Raw genomic sequence first — 16,700 nt, forward strand, 5'->3', positions numbered from 1 at the left:
CATAGCAACACTCTTCAATTTTTAAAAACTTCATAGGAAAGGATCAGATCCAGATCTTTCATAGTCCATCAGTCATGGATCAATGATTCTCTTCTCCAAGAAAATCAAATAGAAGGAAATGTATATATTAGAGGGGAGGTAGAAAGAGAAGAACATTAAGAGAAGGAGATACATACATATATATATGTATATATATATATATATATATATATATATATATATATGACAGATAATAGGAAGAGGGAAAAGAGATATTTTCCTTTGAAATTTCTAATGATTATAGTTTCTTTCTTCAGTTGTAAGCTAAAATTCACTTTGATGACTCAATTAAAAAGAGATATCCAAAACCTTCAAGCACATGCATGTATGCTTATGTCCATATGCATGTGCACATTATTTGGTATTTAGAACACTTTGTACTTCTTTTTGTATGGTGTTCTATCATTTAGGATGGAATTGAGTCATATATTTTTTTTTTTGCAATCTGAAAGTGAGGCAAAAATAGAGTGAGTTTCTCAGAATTTAGTGATCTCAATTAATCAAACTCTGAAATCTGAGCTCCCTGAGGACATTGAATAAAATGGGAATCTTTTGGTGTAAGCATCGTGGATGCTTAATTTTGTACGAATCCCAATAAATAAGAGATTTAAAAATAGACAATTTATGAGCTACAAGGATCATTTCCATGGGAGCATTTGCCTCATGTTTTTGGATATAGTGTGATGCAAATATATTTAATACCTATGATTTTACAATTAAACAAGATTTTGTCTTTGCATACATCAATATTTGTTCTTTGGGAGTTATGGTGATCCTTCACAATGGGGAAAAAGTCATCTTAAATTTTTGTAGTTGCCACTGTTGCTTGTCTTCCTACAGTCCATCACTCCATTGATGTGTAGAATTTTTCCAGTTTAGCAAGACCTAGCGAACCTGTGGCTTCTGTACAGACTTTCAGAACGCAATCACCTGCAGACCTTATGGTGGTATTAAAGGAGAATGTTAAAGAATGATTGAACCTATTGATATGTAAGAAAGATTGACAGATAGGAAAATAAGACTGATAGATTTCAGAGCTCTGATCAAGGAAGTGATTAATAGTCATGTCAGAAAATTAATGATAAAGCATATTTCCTACCTTGTGAGAGAAAGGTGGTAGATTTGAAGCATACAATGTGGTGCATGATTTTAGTCATGGCTAATATATTGAAATATTCTTTTTTAGATAAGGTATATATTAATTTTATAAGTTATTATAGTATATTATATTTATGATATAGATTTGTAATTAGATTAAGGAAGATCTTGCCTCAGATACCTACTCATTTTGTGATTTTAGGCAAGTCCCTTATTCTTATTCAGCCTCAATTACCTGATCTCTTAAATGGGCATAATGATAGCATCTAAATTTAACAATTATGTGAGGATCAAATGAGAAAAGACATACATATATATATATATGTATATATATATATATGTATATATATATATATATATATATACACATTTTAATCTATAGTCCTATATAGAGATCCCTTTATATCTCATGGATGCATTTGTAACTTTGCAAACTGTAAGGCATTACAGAAATATTAGTTATTATCATCACATATTACTTGTTATTGTTACCTTGTACATAACAAATACTTTTAAATTGATTCATTTATTCATTTGGGGGAAGTCATGGTGAAATTATAGGGATTAAAATATCAATAAACCAAAAGACAGCAAATCTTAATTGAAAATGCTATTATCTTTATTATGAAGGAATTCATAGGAAAAGAATGAATTTCTTAATGGGAAAGGAAACAGGCATTCATTTCTGGGCAAACAATGCAGCCATACCATGTAAACAGGAGATGGGAAGCCTGAATGACTGTCTGCTAAAGGCACATGATGATTCTGTACGTGATGTTTTTCTTGTATGCTCTGTGACTTTGTGTCACATCAGACATGTCGCATCATTTTGTCCTGTCACATTGGGATATTGTATGAGGCAGCCCAAGCAGCATAATAAATTGTGACAGAAAACATTTAGGCAAAAATATATTCATTTATATGTTTCAAATCCTTACCTTCACTTTGAATCAGCACACCAAGTTCTGAAAGGGCTTGGCATAGAGGAATGGATGGTCATATCCTTTGTTCTCAAGTTATCCTCTATTTGCCATTTATCTGACTTCTGCTATGCTCCCTTTTAAGGTTAGAATTAACCTCACCTATTCACATACGCTATTTTCAATCTAAATTCTTTCTATAAATCAATGTTAGTTTTATAAAACAAAGCAGGCTTTTGGCCACAGATTGAAAGCACTTTAATTTATTATTTGAATTCAATGAAGTCCTCATTTCTTGATATCACCCTTGTGTGGCATTAAGTTGGGAGTGACTAACTCACCAAAACTGACACCAAGAGAATTAGGGTGCCTTGAAGCACTGCACTATTCAAACTGTCAGAATATAATATTAAAGACGTGTACTTTATTGGTGCTGGGGATAGCTTAGGTGATACTTTGGGGAAAGGACAATAATTTTAAGTAGAGTATATTGCAAAATCCCATTCTTCTGTATTCAGAAGGTGTGCTTTGGGAATTGTCTTTTCTCATTCTGCATTCTGAAATGGACCCAGAGTGATGTAAAGGAAACCCTGTCGGATTTGTGGTGGAGGATCCTGGTTGAAATCTCAATTATATTCAAAGCTTTGCGCTAGTCAGAGGTCTTGTGATGCTTTAGTTTACTCAACTACACAAAGCGGGATTTGAACTAAATTATCTCTAAGATTCTAATTGACGTTAAATAGGTGATTCTATGAAAAGATGAACTTTGGGATCTTTCTAAATCTGGTTACACACGTGTGTGTGTATATATATAAAATCTTATAAACATATATACATGTATGCATATGAATGTGTATGTATATGCGTGTACATGAATACACAAAGTAATACAAATACAGGTGGTAGTGAATTTTATGGATCAAAATAATGTTTCTTCAATTTATAGGCCCATTTTCTGATCTTAACTTTCACTTTGGTTCCTTTCAAAGCTTAGCTCAAGGACTACCTTTTCATGAAGTATTTCCCAATGTGCAAGCTGCTAATTAATTCCTCCCCCAATTATCTTATATTTATTGTGTATATATATTTGGTATGAGAGGGCAACTAGGTGGCAGAGTGAATAAACATTGCCTTGGAGTCAGGAATGAGTCTGAATCTGCCTCAGACACTTGGCTCTAAGTGGATGCCCTTGGGTAAGTCACTTAATCCTGATTGTCTCACATCCAGGGCCATCTCCAGGCTTCTTGATTCATCTGGCCATTGGGCCCAGATGACTCTGGAGGAGAAAGTGAGCCTGGTGACTTAGCCCAGACCCACCCTCACTCAAATCCAACTCATGAGCTTGCCATGGCATCACTTCCATTATGTCATGGTCGTCTTCAAGAATGAAGGATAAACATTTGGTATGCGTGGCAAAATGGATAGAGAGCTGATTTTACAATCAGGATGATCTGAGTTGAAATCTCAGTTCTACCATATTGTAGTTTTGTGACCTTGGGAAGATGATAGTATTCTGAAACTGATAATACAAATTAGAATACAGACACTTTCCTCTCCATCCCCACACCCAACTTTATCTAGGCACAAGTATGCATGCTTATTATTCTACGTGTAAAAATCATTTTACCTGATGAAATATAAAAGTTCCCTAAGGGTAGGAAGTGTTTTATTTTTGCTTTTTTTTTTTTACTTTTACTGATTTACCTATTACTTTGCCTTTAGTTGGAATTTAATAAATGATTGTGTATTCATAGATTGATTTCTCAAAATAGGAAGTAATTCTAGCAGTATTGAATGGGAAGGGTTCTTTTCTCTCCCATCAAGGAGGTACATTGTAGGAAACAGCTTTACTGACTTTATCATCCGCTTGTGTGTACACCCCAGTTCTGACATATAAATCCTTGCTAATCTAGCTCAGCGTGTCTCTGGAGCAGAAAATGACAAGTGAATGAATTTGAATCATAGTACCAAAATGTGCATAGATGAAAGACATCCATGCCTCAATATCAATTGTGACTGAGGGCAGGATGTGAATTATGAAGAGTGTGCATATGCCTTACCCCTCTGCTCCCCTAGTGTAATATGATTGTCTAAAATGTGAACTACAAAGTTTAAGAGCCAACAAATAAGTAAAGGATAGGATATCCTTCACTTTGAGCAGAAGTTGGAGAGACAGGTTGACCTCTATGATCTATAAAAATTTGCTATTGTAAAGATTTATTGCGCAACGTTAATACTCCATGTACTTTCTGTTATGAAAGTGACACTTTTTGAGCTCCTGAGGTTTTGACTCATCTGAGCCCTCTCATCCTTGATTTTATAGGATCAGAACAAAAATGTTATCTACTAGACTTTCACAGTGAAGGAGATGAGTAGGAATATGACGTCTCCCTGGGACAGATGACAAGCTGTCAATGATTTTTTCTTCTTTTTTGGATTATTGACCAAGTTTTGGCAGTCCAAGGATCTGTTAGAGGTAAGTGAGATTATAGTAATTTAGAGCTAGTAAGTAAATGTACATGCATTAAGTTTAGAGTTTCTATTCCTTAAGTCATCTTGGTAAGTAATGAATACATAAGATAAAAACAAGCATGTTGGCTATACTTTATCTTTTTTGGGTTGTGACTGTACTTGAAGAATATTCTCATTATTTTTTGAAACTATAAAATTTATAAAGGATTTTGAGATTTAGGCTCAGATTCACTAATACTGGATTGAAATCTCACCTTTGATGTGAATTGTCTGTGGGTTCTTTGGTAAATCAGTTAATATCTTAGTTGAGAATCTAGATGATTAATATGAAAAAGTCCATAAAAGATACTTTCTTGTTTTGTAGAAGACTTTTTTTATTTAGGTATTCCATATGCCAATTAAATCACAAATCCAGGATGGATAGATAGATAGATAGATAGATAGATAGATAGATAGATAGACAGACAGCTAGATAAAGGCAAGCTGGGTGGTACAGTGGAAAGAGTCCTGAGTTTGGAGTCAGGAAAACACAAGTTCACTTTCTTATTATCTTCCACTTACTGTCTGTGTGAACCTGGGTAAATCACTTAAGCTCTGTCTTCCTCAGGTCCTCAATCAAAAAACATGATGATAATAATAGGACCTTCCTTTCAGGTTTTATTATACCTGAAAATATCAAAGAACTTTCATAGGTTATACAACAAATGTCAACTCTGCAAATAAAATAAAATAAACCAGAGTCACAGAAATTATTACACTTGGCTCCATAGTTCTTTCTTTCCATGTGGAAGGTATTTTCCCATCACAAGTCATTTAGAATTTTTTTTGATCACTATACTGCTAAGAAGAGCTAAGGATAGGTGATCATCCCATAATATTGCTGATGTTTGTTCTTCCTTCCATGAAATTGGGGAGGTGATGACATGATATGCATGTGAATTGAATGTGAATGAGGGTGACCTGTGCTAAGTCACCAACTTCATTTTCTTTTCTAGAGCCATCTGGGTCCAGTGACCAGATATGGATTAGAGTGACTGGAGATGGCCCTGGATATAAAGCAATCAGGGTTAAGTGACTTGCCCAAGGTCACATAACTAGTATGTGTCAAATATTTGAAGATAGATTTGAACTCAGGTCCTTCTGATTCCAGATTTGGTGACTTACCCACTGTACCATCTTGCTGCCTTGTTTCTGTTAAGATGTACAATGATCTCCTATTTTTGCTTTATGCAAGTTTCTCCAGGTTTTTCTGAATTCCATCTGCTCATGATTTCTTACAGGACAATAATAATATTCCATTACATTCATTTAACAGAATTTGTCGAGCCATTGTCTAATTCTTCACTGGGAAGAGGTCAGGGAATTTCCTTTCTGCTCTTTGCCATCTTGGCTCTGTCCCACTCCAATTAAACTTAGAGCTCCATCTCTGTAACTTCTAGCCATCATTCTTGTTCTGCCTTCTGACTCTAATTAGAACAAGCCTTAATCCCTCTTGCCTATGATATCATTTTTTCTACTTGAAGACAACAGTCATAGTCTTCTCTTAGTGTGAGCTGCTCGGTTCTTTCAAATGATGTATTTCATGATATGGAGTTCACCTCTTCTGGATATACGACACACAATGCTCTCCAACCTATCAATATCTATCCTAAAATCTGTTGCAAATGTCATTTAATGAGACTAGAATACATTGGAGACTACCACTGCCCTAGTCTTGGATATATTGCTTGTCTCAATGAAGCTTAAAATTGCCTTACTTTTCTTGGCTGCCATACAACAGTGTTGACTCATTGAATTTGTTGTTCAGTCCTTAAGTTATGTCTGACTCTTTGTGACCCATAAACCAGGCTGCCTATGAGATTTTTTTTTTTTTTTGCAAAAGTACTGAAGAGGTTTTTTCAGTTCCTTCTGCAGCAGATTAAGGCAAAGGGTTAATGACTTGCCTAAGGTCACACAGAAATTGTCTGAAGTCCGATTTGAACTCAAGTCTACCTGACTTCAGACCCAGTGCTCTATCCATTGAGTCAACTAGCTGTCTCTGATATTGAAACAATAGTCCACTAATACCCCTCTACTCCAACATATTTTTCAGATGAACTGCTTCCTAACCATAAGTATTCCATTATGTAATTATGATATTTTATTTTTACCACAAATCTAAGACTTTGTATTTATCTATTTGAAGTGAAATAATGAATGAAAGAATATTAAATACAATGTGTTTAAGTTAAACACTGGGGATATAAATACAAAAGACTAAAAGGAATAATAAATCAATCTCAGGTTTTAGATTTATCTCTATATTATGCTGTTAAGATCATTCTGAATACTGAGCTTGTTATCTAGTGTTTTATTTATCTCTTCCAATCTTGTGTCAGGTGTAAATTTGAGAAGAATCCTATATATGCCTTTTATTATATTTAGTGATGCAAATGATAAATAGCTCAGAGAGAAAAATAGATTCCTGGAGTGTTTCCCTGGAGAGTGACTTTGAAGTTGAGATCGAATAATTAACGATTACTTTTTGAACACCAGCATGCAGACAGTTCCATATTCACCTAATTGTGCCCCCCTCTGAAATTACCTTCCTTTTTCACCATATATCACTTTTATGTTCATAGCTCTTTGCATATTTTCTCTCATATTTGAATGTGAGCTCTTGGAGGGCAGGAACTATCTTTGTCTTTACATCCCTAGCACTTAGTAAAGTGTCTGGAAGTTAAATCCTTAATAAGTAATTGCTGACTGATTGACTACTATCATTGAATCCACATCTCTTCATTTAGCCTACAGAAATTATATCTAAGTTTTTATCCAATGCATTTCTAAAATCCAGGTAAATTTTATGTAGAATATTCATATTATCTATCCAACTAATATCTCTGCAAAAAATGAAACCTTCCATGACATATTATTGATAAAATTTTTCCATTTTAAAAATAATTTTTGGATGTGCTCCTCCATTTTTCCTTTTGTCACCACCCAGTAAGTCTTCCCTTAATCAAAACCTATCCATATAGCAACCACTTTGGGGTCACTCTATAGCCATAATCCATCACTTTTCTAGGGAAAGGACAATAGTATATTATCTAATATATTATCAGGACAAAGGTATATTATATCATATAGTATTTCATATATTGGTGATATAATTACAATTTCCAAATTATCAAGTAACATATGCTTTCATTTTTGTAATTAAAAAATTTGTAATCATATCATATAGTTTCTTCTGGTTCTGCTTACTTGACTTTTCATCAGTTCACACAAATCTCCCCTTGTCTTTCTGAATTGTCATATCTGTATTTCTTATTGCTTATAATGCACTGATGTATCATAATTTATTTGCTCATCCTCCATTAATATATGCCTACATTTTTTATTTTTTCCATTACAAAAATTCTTTTATGAATATTTTGGTATTTGTGTGGCTTTATTTTGGCTATATATCCAAGAGAAAAAAAATTGAGTCAACAACGTGTTTGTTGACTTTTCTTTCATAATTCAAATTAGTTTGTTGAATGGTTGTATCAGTGCACATAAACCACAATGAATTTTCATGCCTAAATTTCAATAGCATCTTTAAAATTAAACTCTTTCCATTTTTTCTTTCTTTTCCATATTCTGAATGTGAGGTGAATCTATACCAATATTTGTATTTCTCATATAATTTAAGAGTTGGAGCAATTTTTCAAAAAAATTCTTAATAGGTTGCACTTCCTTTGAAAACACTGTAAATAGGGGGAAGTTAGGTGGCACAGTGGATAGAGCACCAGCCCTGGAGTCAGGAGTACCTGAGTTCAAATCAAGCCTCAGAAACTTAATAATTACCTAGCTGTGTGGCCTTGGGCAAGCCAATTAACCCCATTGCCTTGCAAAATCCTAAAAACATGTAAAAATGAAAACACTGCAAATACTATGTATACATAACCTCTAACAGCAGTTTGATATGACTTCCCTACTCACTCTCCAACTGACAGTTTACCTTTTTAGTGTTTGCTTTCTTGATTTTTCATGTATTTTCTTTCTTCTAATTTTTTTCTTTAATGATATACACTTTCATTTTTATGGCCAAGGATTCTTGGTTTCCACAGGTAGAATTAGTAAATGCATCTCTATCCATTTCCCTTTATTTTTTCTTTGATGTGACCTCTTACATTCAGGTGGAATATAGATTTGAAAGTTACCGTGGTATTTAGTGTAAAAGTGCTACTTTAAACCTACTTGTCTGACACCTTTTCATTCTTTTTTTTTACCGATTGTTCTTGTCAAATCAAGAGTCCTTCCTCAAGTAGATTATTTTCTGGGGTTTGGGATGAGTTTAGTTATCTCTGATTTGTTCATTTGACTTTTTGGAATCACTCTTTTCTTTTCTAGTATTCATTACCTTTAGAAATACATTAAAACATTTTGGCAGAAATTGAAGTCAATTTCACTGATATAGTTTATTGAAGGTATTTTGTTTTCTTTTTTATCTATAGCCAAAACAATAGCTGTTCTTCTGCTTTCTCAAAGAAACTTCTCCTAAATTCAAATTGTCCTAAAAGCTTTAGTATAATTTTACTGTATCAAAATATAAAACAGAACTACTATTTTTGAGACTTTTTATATTAAAGATCATATTTGTTATTTCTTTCAGCTCTTGACTTGAAGTTATTGAGGAGAAATAGGTGAAAATTTAAAAATTTTCCATCTTGGGCATCAACACTTTAATAAACATTTTTCTTTCCTTGGCAGAGAAAGCAGAAGGATAGGAGATAAATATTTGTATTTTATCTGTTGCATTCATTGTCACCATTTATTCCACTATGAATTACAAACCTATTTTGTCTAGATTTTTCTATATATCTTCAGGTTATCATAAGACTGTTTTATTATCCTGAGTTTTAATTGCCACTCCAGTTCATTTAGAGTCTAGCCCCAATGATACTAATTTTATAGGACCATGACGCTGTTTAATATTCAGCATCCACTATGTGTTCCAGATTTTACCTTGTATACTAACAATTTATCATAAAAGTTGGCTGACATTTTCTCCATGAATCGACACTTGGTTATTCAGGCAACTCTCCTATTTCCCTCTGATTTAGAATTCTTTGTTTCTATATATTGTGAACTTCAGTTTTCAGGGAATCCTTATTCCACATGGACTAATTCTCACTGTTGAATTTTTGTTCAGTAGCCCTTAACTCTCTTTCTTTGATTTCTGCCAAAATAATCCTTCTGAAGCACATCTAAAAAAATCATAACCTCTTCTAAAACACTTTCAATTATTTCCTTTATCCTATGAAATGAAATATAAATTTGTTAACTTGCTATCCGAGGTATCCACAAAGTCACTCTAACCTGCCTTTCTGGACAATTTATTTTGCAATTATTCCATTCACTTTCTCTTCCAGATAAACCAAGCTTCATTTTTACTCCATTATTTGTATATTTCTATAGATTATCCTATCCCCCCAAACTACAGCATATTCTCTCCTCTTTTTGGTGTAGTTCAGGAGAAACCTCTTCCTTCATGAGTACTTCTGGGATCCTCCCAGTAGATTATGAATTGTCTCTGCTTGAAATTTCCTAGCACATTTCATCTGAATCAATCTGTTATCACTGTCGTATTATATTTCACATAATGCAGATTTGTGTCCATGTCATAATATCCCTTTTGAATTGCAAGCTTTTTATGACATGACTGGTTTTATTTGCCGTCTTTGTGTCCAAAGATCTTAGCAAAGTGACTCACAAAAAAAAAAACATTATCATTGGTAGTTGAATTATATTTTTGTTTCTTAATTTGAAATAGAGATGACAATATTAGAAATAAATTTGCTGATTCTGAGAACAAATATTGAACAGGAGTAATAAAACACTGAATATAATCTCCACTGACTCTTTATGTGACCCTATAAAATCATTTAAAATCTCAATTCCCTATGTAATTTTCTAAAATTATACATTGAAGAGAAGATGCCAGCCTATCTTGGTAGAGGGGAATTTTTTCATGAAGGATTGTCTTATACCAGCAGTTCCATTTTCAATTCTTATTCCAATCTTTGTCCATATGTCAAACGAAAGTCAATGTGTTATAATGGAAACATTTCTTGACACAGAGTCAGGGAAACTTGGGTTCAAATTCCAATTCTTACATTCTTGAAGTAAAAACAAGTGAAAATCAAATTTTCCCTGAGACTCAGTTAATTATCTGAGACTATAAGTTATAGCTAGATTGAAGCTTGTTTTTGTAGAATGAGTCCTTACTATCACTATATAATAAATCATTGGGATATATATATATATATGTGTGTGTGTGTGTGTGTGTGTGTGTGTGTGGTGTGTGTGTGTGTGTGTGTGTGTGTGTGTGTGTGTGTGTGTGTATTATTGAAAAGTATTTTTATGGAGTAGCCAGGTGGTACAGTGTGGATAGAGCGCCAGTCTTTGAGTCAGGAGACCCTGAGTTCAAATCTGGGCCTCAGACATTTAATAATTACCTAGCTTGTATGAACTTGGACAAGTCACTTTAACCCCATTGCCTTGCAAAAACAAGAAAAAAAGAAAATGTAGTTCTAGTAATTGTTTTAAAGTGTTATTTATGAAGTTCTTTATAAAGACATGAATGGCACTGGTGATTTTATTTGGAATAGAGAACTTTCTGATGAAGAAAGTTCCTCTTGTAATGCAAATCATAATTTTGCAACTTACAATTTTAAGGAGTTGAAAAGAGCATTGAGAAATGGGCTTGTCCAGATTTTTCAAAATCTATGATAGGTGGGATTTCAACCTAGATCTTTATCAACTTCATCATTTTTTCTCTCTCCAGTGAAGTCATCACCACCATGGGGGCAAGTCCAAAATATTTCAGACCTCAATATTGCAATAGTATGCTGGTTGATCTCCCTACTTTCCCTCCCACTCTGTTTCATTTTCCACTCAGATGCCAGTTATCTTCTTTAAGTGCAAGTTTGACTATGGAACCCTTCCTTCATACTCAACAAACTCGAGTGGGATGTAATTACCTCTTGAATAAAATATAAAAATCCTCTGGTATTCAAATCTCTTCAAAAACTGTCCCTTTTGAGTTTTTGCTCACCCTTACCTTTATGATAACTTCACGGGACTCATTGCTGTTCTCTCATAATATCTCCTTCTCTTGACTCTAGCTGTCCCAAATGTTTGAGATTGTCTTCCTCCTCATCTCTGCTTACTGATTTTGCTGGACTCCTTCAAGTCCCAGAAATTAAAATAAAAACACTTTTTTTCAATCTTAATTCTAGTCCTTCCCCTTTGTTGATGATCTTTAATTTTTTCTATATATAGCATATCTGAACATAGTTATTTGCATACTGTATCCTCCATAAAACAGAGGTCACTGAGAGCAGGTATTATCATTTGCTTTTTTTCAAATTCATCAGTACATAGTGTAATGACTGAAACATAATAGATGGCTAATAATGTTTATAGATTGAGTTATTTAAAATGGAGTTTCTATCAATATTTCATCATATGTTAAAATTTTCTATTTCTCCAGGCAATTTATAGTTACAAATTAATATTAAGGAAAAAAAGACCTGGCAATGAATCAAAACTGTAATACTCTCGTGCATTACAAAGAATACATAGAGTTTTAAGTCTTGGTATCTCTGTATTACAAAGGAACCATGCCCTATATCCAAAGCCACTCTGTAGGGAAGATGAACAATCCATTCAGAAATTCTATTAGGGCAGTAGTAACATAACTGTTAAAAGAGACCCCTTAGACTAATTAGGAGTTCCTTTTCTCCATTTGTAGGTTTTTAAGGTCATTGAAGAATGATGTCAATAAGTGATACAATGTTAGAAGAATTTAACTTTTAATTATTTCTGTTGTAAAGAGTGTTATATGGCTTTTCTGGTAAATAGATTACTCTGCTCTGTGTTGTAAATCTGCATATTTCCTCATGAATCAACAATGAATTTTTTTTTTAGTGCAGATAAGTTAGGACTTTGGTGAACCTAGAATGATTTAGTTCCTTTTCATCACCACCACCATTACCTCTGTTTTTTGTCTGTGTCAGTGGGAGAGATTTGTGGGAATTCAGTAGATGATCAATTTACTGGTTTCTGGGGAAGAGTGATCCTTAGGTTTTTCCATATACTGATGTCTAGAAGGAAATTATGAGAATTTTTCTATGTCTAGGAGAGAAAGTAGGGAAGCTATCATCATATCCTTCTCTTCTCACTGATTTTTCTCTGTATTTTGAGCTACTCATTCAATGGTGCATTCACTAAGGTCATCAAGAATCCTCTGTTCCCCTAGAGGTGATTGACTGCTATTGTTTTTGGACAATTAGGGAAGAAAGAGATGGAAGGATTATTTTAACATTATTCTTTCCTTTCTCCGGGAAATAGTATGATAAAGTATAGATATCTCTATAAAATATTACAAATAACCTTTTAAGCCTGACTTTATCTCATCCACTTCTGTGCCTTTATCTCTCTAGGCCTCAGTTTCATTACAAAATGAATAGGTTGGGTTAGATGATTTCTAAAATCCCTTGTTAATAAAAAAGTTGTTGATTCTAAAGATTTTAACAAAATTTAGAGAGGAAAAATAAATATGTGAAATAGCTAAAGGATAATTTTGTAGAACTGTCAAGGTAACAAGTTATAATACAGTGTACAACTTCCAGGGAAGTTCTAAGGAGACATCTTTTTTTGAAGCTAGTGAAGATATGTGATTTGCAGAGGCAAATGAGGTTTCACCTTTTCAGACTTTAGCTTCATACTGGTCAAAACGGAGTAGTCTCCACAAGACCGAAAGCATTCACCCCTTAAATCTGAGTGAAGTGTAATTGTGTTGCAGCTGTGCTATCTCCTATACTCTGGGTTCAAAGCCATGCTAAGGTCCTCTAAACATTGAATTCTGGGAACTTTCCCAGTCAGTAATCAAGGCAGGACTCTGTGGCAGAAATCCAGTGCAGATGCTTGGCTAGATGGTGACCTCATGTTTTCTCCCGACTCCCACTACCTCTGTTTTGGCTGCCAATAAGTCCTGGCCCAAAGCCACACACAAGGGCTCAAAGCAAATGGAACCAGTAAGCTCTGTGAGTTCAGGTGCTGAATCTCCAGGAAACTAGAAGGCCAGTCATTGAAGATTGAATGATTATGGTACACACATGAAGCCAAAAAAACCCTTCAGCTGAGTATCAGAGTGACCAAGATCATTTCTCAATATCATTTAATTAAAAGATATAGCTCAAACACCAAAGATCAAACCACTATATTTTCTTTATAAACATAAGGTATTACAGAGAAGTTGCTAAAAATGAATTTAGCTGATGTCACAATCATAATTAGCTACAGAGAAATTAATGAAAAAAATTATAGTCCATATTTTTTCTGCAAAACATCATATGATCAATACCTTAGTTGAGCCTCAAAAATAGACTGTTTTGCTTGGTGCTATTATTCTTCCCATTTTGCATATGAAAAAAAAACTGAGCCTTAGAGAAATCGATTGACTTATCCAATATCACATAGGTCATGTTAGAAGTAGAATTCAAATCTTGATATTACTGATTTCCAAGCCAAGAATTTATGTATTATGCTATACATATAAGGTGAGAGACACCCCAAACTCTCAAGGATGATGATAATGATAATAGTATTTATATAACATTTTGATCTTTGCAATATATTTTAAATATACTATATCATTTAATCCTCATAAAACTCTAAGAAATAGGTATTAGTATATTTCCACTTTTACAGATGAGGAAACTGATAAAAAGATTTTAAAAGATTTGTGGAGCATCACAGAGGGTATCTGAAGCTACATTCAATTCTCTATGCACTCTTTGCACTATGTAAACTAACCTCAAGTTTATATTTCCTAATACTATAAATTTGAAAAGTGGCAGTTCAGTTTTTAATTTGAATTTTTATTTATTTATATAATACTAAAATAATCTTGTTGTAGAGTAAACATAATCCCCCATCCCCCCACAAAAATTAAAAAAAGCCTCATGAGAAATAAAGTGAAAGAAAGGAAAAAATGTGCTTCAGTCTATGTTAACATACCATATGTCTCTGGGGTGGATCACATTCTTTATCATAAGTCCGTCAGAGAAGTTGCTTGCATATTTTTTCCACAATTGCTATTGCTGATTGTAATTCCTTCAATTCATTCCTCCTGACTCTCACTTATTCTATATTTTCTCTCCTTTCCCTATGTCCCTCTGTGCTATGGAGCAGCTGAGTGGCACAGCACAGAGCATTGACCCTGGGACTAGGTGGCCCAAGCCCATATCTCACTCCAGACAACCAGCAGCTGGCAAAAAGCAAAAAATAAAAATGTGTTGTACTGACTACCCTCTCCTCTGATCTATGCTCTCCTCTATCACCTACATTCCCCCTCCCCTCTCCATCCCCCTTTTCCCATCCCCTTACTCTTCTTTTTCCTATAGCTTTCTATACCCTATCAAGTATGTATGTTTCTTCTCTGAGGCACTTCCAATGAGAATGAATTGTCCCTCATCCCCCTCACCTTCCCTCTTTCTATTCTATTAGAAAAGCTTTTATTTGACTTTTCCATGAAATATCTTAACCCTCATTCTATTTCTCCTTTCCCTCTCTCCCAGTACATTCCCATTTTTTCCCATTCACTCCATCTTTATCTTATACTTTCATATTCAGCTGTCTTTTGTGTCTTGTCTATACATGCTCCTTCTAAGTGTTCTAATAAATAACAAGGTTCATATGAGTATTATCAGTATCTTCTTCCAATGCAGGAATACATGCAGTTTAAATCATTAAATTCCTCATAATTTGAACTTTCCATCCAACCTCTTTATGTTTCATCTGAATCCTCTATTTAAGCTCTAGCTTTCTGCTTAGCTCTGTTAGTTTCAACAGGAACATTTAAACTTCTCCTATTTCATTGAATGTCCAGATTTCCCCCTGGAAGAGGATATTCAATTTTGTTGGGTTACATTCCAAGCTCTTTTGCCTTCCAGAATATTATATTCCAAGCCCTACAAGCCCTTAATATGGATGCTACTAAGTCCTGTGAAATTATGATTGTAGCTCCATGATATTTGAATTGTTTCTTTCTGGCTGCTTGTAATATTTTCTCTTTGACCTTGGTAGTTCTGGAGTTTGCCTATAATATTCCTGGAGGTTATTTTTTTGGATCCCTTTCAGGAGATCAGTGGATTTTCTCAATTTCTATTTTACCTTCTGCTTCTAGGATATCAGGACAATTTTCCTGTAGAAATTCTTTAAAAATGAAGTCAAAACTCTTTTCTTGATCATGACTTCAAGGTAGTCCAATAATTTTTAAATTCTCTTCTGAATCTGTTGTCCAGGGCAATTGTTTTTCCAGTGAGATATTTCTCATTTTCTTCTAGTTTTTCATTCTTTTGGCATTGTTTTATTCTTTCCTGATTTCTCACAAAGTCATCAGTTTACTTTATCTCCATTCTACATTTGAGGGAATTGTTTTCTTAAGCGTTCTTTCTTATCTCCTTTTCCATCTGGTCAATCAGGTATTCTTTCCCACATTGACTTTTTGGACTACTTTTTCCATTTGACCTAAAGTGGTTTTTAACATGTTGTTTCTTTGGCATTTTTTTGTATCTCCTTGACTAAGCTACTGACTTGGTTTTCATGTTTTTCCTGCATCTCTCTCATTTCTCTTCTCAATTTTTCCCCTACCACTTTTTCTTGATTTTTAAAATCTTTTTTGAGCTCTGTCATACCTTGAGCACAATTCTTATTTTTTGACAGCTTTGGATACAGAAACTTGGAATTTGTCATCTTCTGAGTATGTATGTTGATCCTCTATGGGACCAAAGTAATTGTCTATGGTCAGGTTCCTTTTTTTCTGTTTTCTCATTTCCCCAGACTGTTCCCTGCTTTTGAGATGCTTCTGGAGCTTTTGAGTTGTTATCGCAACGCCCCACAGGGACCTTAATTGCTTCAATGTCTTATGAGAGGCTCTGACTGCTCTCCTGCCTATGTTCTAGTCTGTGGATGATCACAAGCCCTCCCCTTTGCCCTGGAACTTTGAGGAGGGTCCCTACTCCTCTATGGTAGTATGGGGGCCCAGACTGCTACCTGGATCTGAATATGGATAAAGCACCATTGCCTATCCCAGGTACAGAGGAGAGACCTCAAAAGTCTCCTCCCAACCCTCTG

The sequence above is a fragment of the Macrotis lagotis genome, chromosome 6, assembly GCF_037893015.1.
Source record: "Macrotis lagotis isolate mMagLag1 chromosome 6, bilby.v1.9.chrom.fasta, whole genome shotgun sequence".
Lineage (NCBI taxonomy): Eukaryota > Metazoa > Chordata > Mammalia > Peramelemorphia > Peramelidae > Macrotis > Macrotis lagotis.